This window comes from Heterodontus francisci, chromosome 6 (assembly GCF_036365525.1).
Source record: "Heterodontus francisci isolate sHetFra1 chromosome 6, sHetFra1.hap1, whole genome shotgun sequence".
In the NCBI taxonomy this organism is placed as follows: Eukaryota; Metazoa; Chordata; class Chondrichthyes; order Heterodontiformes; family Heterodontidae; genus Heterodontus; species Heterodontus francisci.
The window spans coordinates 73,818,728-73,823,833 of NC_090376.1; the positions used below are offsets into that span (position 1 = coordinate 73,818,728).

The following is a 5,106-nucleotide window of genomic DNA, read 5'->3' on the forward strand; positions in this document are numbered from 1 at the left end:
CTGCAAGGCTTCTGCACAAACCAATTGCTCCTAGATATGGGTGCAGTTATAGCTTACTCCTGGAATTGAGCATGAGTTCAAGAATGAGCAAAGGCCATGGAAAGCAGGACAAGCTGCTGGAAGAGGGGGGTATGAGGAGGTGGAGAAGGGCTCTCAGCATGAGACCATATCCACCTAGTGTGTACAGCAAGCAATTCCCCTACCTGAACCTCAGTGATAAACAATGTTTGTGACATCTGTGCTTAACAAAGGTGGTGATCACTGAAATCTGCAAACTGTAGCCTCAGAGCAGGGCAAGGTCCACATTGCCAGTACCTGTGAAGGTGGCTGTGACTAGGAATTTCTATGAGTTTGGCTCCAACCAGGCCAGTGCTGAAGATATTGGCAACATCTTCCAGGTTGCAGTCCAATTAAAGGAGGTCACTGAGGCTCTCTATCCAAAGAGAGATAACATTTCACTCTCTCTTGCCAGAGAGAAGCAGGCAGAGTAAGCACAAGGGTTTTTCAAGGTTTTCAAGCTTCTCCATGGTGCAGAGTGCTTTGCAGACACCACATGCCAACTCTGCCATGTACCAGAACCAAAAGGGGTTCCACTCCCTCAATGCACAGCTTGTGTGTGACCATTGGCAGCGCATCATGCAGGTCAATGCCCAGTATCCTGGCAGTCATGTTGCTTCCACTCTATGGCAGTCCACTATGCCAACTGTATTTCAGCCATCAAGGGAAACCAAAGGGTGGCTACTAGGTAACAAAGGCTATCTGCTGACAACATGGCTCATGACTCTGGGGGGAGATGGTGGCGCAGTGGTAATGTCACTAGACTAGTAACCCAGAGCCCCAGGCTTATGCGCTAGGGACATGGGTTCGAATCCCACCAAGGCAGATGGTGGAATTTGAATTCAATTAATAAATCTGGAATTAAAAGCTAGTCTAGTTGTGACCATGAAACCATTGTCGATTCATATGAAAACCCATGTGGTTCACTAATGCCCTTTAGGGAAGGAAATCTGCAGTCCTTACCTGGTCTGTCCTACACATGACTCCAGATCGACAGTAATGTGGTTGACTGGGCCTTGCAAGCCACTCAGTTCAAGGGCAATTAGGGATGGGCAATAAATGGTAGCCTAGCCAGCGACATCCACGTCCAAGGAACAAATAAGAAAAAAATCCATGCACAAGAAATGTGATGGAGCAGACCACTGACATAATAGTTCTGCTGCATGGATCACTCTACAATACTGCAGTACTCAGCTGAGCAGGGTTCAAGATCTGTGGTGCTATGCTGCATGCTGCACAACTTTATCATCATGAGGGAACAGCCCTTGACATCACTTATCAGAAGAGGAAGGAAGGCTGCAACATGGACAGACCCTTTCTACCCTGGCTGTATGCAAAGAACTATCACATTGTCCTCTTGGCCACAATGAATAAACAAAATACAACAGAAAATAAGCACTGCAAATCAAATTTGCTGAGTAAATCATGCCATTTGCATACATACTTAAACTGATCACCTTTGTGCACTTCCGTAGTACCCGTGTTCCATATGGTGTTGCCTGTCCCAGTGCTCCTATGAAGTGCTACCCCAGTGGCTGCAGTATGGTTGGTGGAAGGCTACAGATGTACAGTGAAAGAGACTATAAATTGTCTTCCAGGATGACTCCAAACAATTCTGGGCCTAGATGACCCAGCTTCAGACTGCACCAACTCAGCATGGGCAGCAAAATAGAAACATAGAAAATAGGAGCAGGAGTAGACCATTCGGCCCTTCGAACCTGCTCCGCCATTCATTATGATCATGGCTGATCATCTAACTCAGTAACCTGTTCCCGCTTTCCCCCTATATCCTTTGATCCCTTTCGCCCCAAGAGCTATATCTAACTCCTTCTTGAAAACATACAATGTTTTGGCCTCAACTGCTTTCTGTGGTAGTGAATTCCACAGGCTCACCACTCTGTGGGTGAAGAAATTTCTCCTCATCTCAGTCCTGAAAGGTATACCCTGTATCCTTAGACTATGACCCCTGGTTCTGGACTCCCCCACCATTGGGAACATCCTTCCTGCATCTACCCTGTCAAGTCCTGTTAGAATTTTATAGGTTTCTATGAGATCCCCCCTCACTCTTCTGAACTCCAGCGAATATAATCCTAACCGACTCAATCTCTCCTCATATGTCAGGCCCGCCATCCCAGGGATCATTCTGGTAAACCTTTGCTGCACTCCCTCTACAGCAAGAACATCCTCCCTGAGATAAGAAGACCAAAACTACACACAATATTCCTGGTGTGGCCTCACCAAGGCCCTGTACAATTGTAGCAAGACATCCCTGTTCCTGTACTCGAATCCTCTCGCTACGAAGGCCAACATACCATTTGCCCTTTTTACCGCCTGTTGCACCTGCATGCTTACCTTCAGCGACTGGTGTACGAGAATACTCAGGTCTCATTGCATATTCCCCTCTCTCAGTTTATAGCTGTTCAAATAATAAATTGCCTTCCTGTTTTTGCTACCAAAGTGGATAACCTCACATTTATCCACATTATACAGCATCTGCCATGCATTTGCCCACTCACTCAACTTGTCCAAATCACCCTGAAGCCTCTCTGCATCCTCCTCACAACTCACCCTCCCAACCCAGTTATGTGTCATCTGCAAATTTGGAGATATTACATTTAGTTCCCTCATCCAAATCAATATATATTGTGAATAGCTGGGGTCCTAGCACCAATCCCTGCTGTACCCCACTAGTCACTGCCTGCCATTCAGAAAAAGATCCGTTTATTCCTACTCTTTGTTTCCTGTCTGCCAACCAATTTTCTATCCATCGCAATACACTACCCCCAATCCCATGCGCTTTAATTTTACACGCTACTCTCTTATGTGTGACTTTGTCAAAAGCTTTCTGAAAATCCAAATAAACCACATCCACTGGCTCCCCCTCATCAACTCTACTAGTTACATCCCCGAAGAATTCTAGTAGATTTGTCAAGCATGATTTCCCTTTCGTAAATCCATGCTGACTCTGTCTGATTCTGCCACTGTTCTCCAAGTGCTGTGCTATAAAATCTTTGATAATGGACTCTAGAATTTTCCCCACTACCAACGTCAGGCTGACTGGTCTATAATTCCCTGCTTTCTCTCTACCTCCCTTTTTAAATAGTGTGGTTACATCAGCTACCCTCCAATCTGTAGGAACTGTTCCAGAGTCTATAGAATCTTGGAAGATGACCACCAATGTATCCACTATTTCTAGGGCCACTTCTTTAAGTACTCTGGGATGTAGATTATCAGGCCCTGGGGATTTATCGGCCTTCAATCCCATCAATTTCCCCAACACCATTTCTCTACTCATACTGATTTCCTTCAGTTCCTCCCTCTCACTAAACCCCGTGTTCCCCAACATTTCTGGTATGATATTTGTGCCCTCCTCTGTGAAGACAGAACCAAAGTATGCATTCAGTTGGTCAGCCATTTCTTTGTTCCCCATAATAAATTCCTGATTCTGAATGTAAGGGACCTACATTTGTCTTCACTGTTCTTTTTCTCTTCACATACCTATGGAAACTTTTACAGTCAGTTTTTATGTTACCCGCAAGCTTACTCTCATACTCTATTTTCCCCTTCTTAATCAATCCCTTGGTCCTCCTTTGCTGAATTCTGAACTGCTCCCAATCCTCAGGTGTGTTGTTTTTTCTGGCGAATTTGTATGCCTCTTCCTTGGATAGAACGCTACCTCTAATTTCCCTTGTAAGCCATGGTTTGGCTACCCATGAAGTCTCATGCCATCAGGTCAAACATGGACAAGGAAACCTCCTGCTGATTACCACCTACTGCCCTCCCTCAGCTGATGAGTCAGTACCCCTCCATGTTGAACACCACTTGGAAGAAGCACTGAGGGTGGCAAGGGCACAGAATGTACTCTGGGTGGGGGACTTCAATGTCCATCACCAAGAGTGGCTCGGTAGCACCACTACTGATCGAGCTGGCCGAGTACTAAAGGACATAGCTGCTAGACTTCTCAAGGGCAATTAGGGATGGGCATCAAATGCTGGCTTTGCCAGCAATGCTCAGATCCCATGAAAATATTTTTAAAAAGCAGTTTCTTAAGGTGGTAGGAAGTGGATGGGAGTGCCCACAGGGCTCTTTCCCTGGCTTAAAATGAGCACATAGGGTCTGTGCAGGTGTTGGTCCCACTACTAATATTTGTGGGGCCCATTTTTTAGGTATCCCTTGAAAATGTAAATTAGGGGCCTAACACCTGTTGAAGGAACTCTTTCACAAATTGGTTACAACATGTGCAGGACTGGTGTCGAACCAGACCCAGTAGGGATTCTTTCGTGGCCCTTTTGTTTTTAGATCATTTTACTATTTATTGTCAACCTATGTACAGCTGTGCTTTAAATCCTTGATGGGTACAGCATCACACGAATCCTGTGCCCAATTGCCTTAGCAGGAAGGTTACTGCTGAACTTGGCACGCACCATGCCACTGTTTCCATGAGCACGGGTCACTTTTCCCCAAATGACACGAGTCTTGTTTGGTTTACCACCAGGAGTAACAGTGTTGTTCTTTGCTTTGTAGACATAGGCACATCTCTTGCCCAGGTAAAATTCTGTTTCATCACGACAATAAACACCCTCAATCTTCAGGAGAGCAGTGTGTTCTCTTGCGGTCATCAAAGGCATGTTGTGACATCTTTTTCAATAATAGTTTTCAAAGGAGCCCTTTCCATACATACTCCCAGAAATGCATCTCCAGTATAGAAAAAGGCAGATTTTTCTTAAATTTCAGTGAGACAAGGTAAAAATGAAGTATTTAAATATGACTGTTCTAAATCCTTTCTACAGAAAATTATCTTAAAAATCCTAAAATGTGTCAACTGGCCATCAATGGATAAAAGTAAAGCCCAAAGAAAAAGGAAATCTAACCTAAAAAGACTGAGCATAGGTATTGGAAGTTAAAACTGAAGCTAATCAGGTTGAAAAGAAACCAGAGACAGAGAGAAGCATGAGAGTCACATGTAAAGGAAGGAGTGACAGCCATAAACTAAAATTGAAGTCCATCTGGGACAAAGGGAAGTGTATTTGCAACTTCTGATACAACAGT

The 5,106-nt window shown here is 44.7% G+C and overlaps 1 pseudogene; it reads right to left on the reverse strand.

The window, feature by feature from the left end:
- Positions 1–4,344: 4,344 nt before the first annotated feature.
- LOC137371584 (large ribosomal subunit protein eL33 pseudogene) lies at positions 4,345–4,685 on the reverse strand (annotated as a pseudogene).
- Positions 4,686–5,106: the final 421 nt, after the last annotated feature.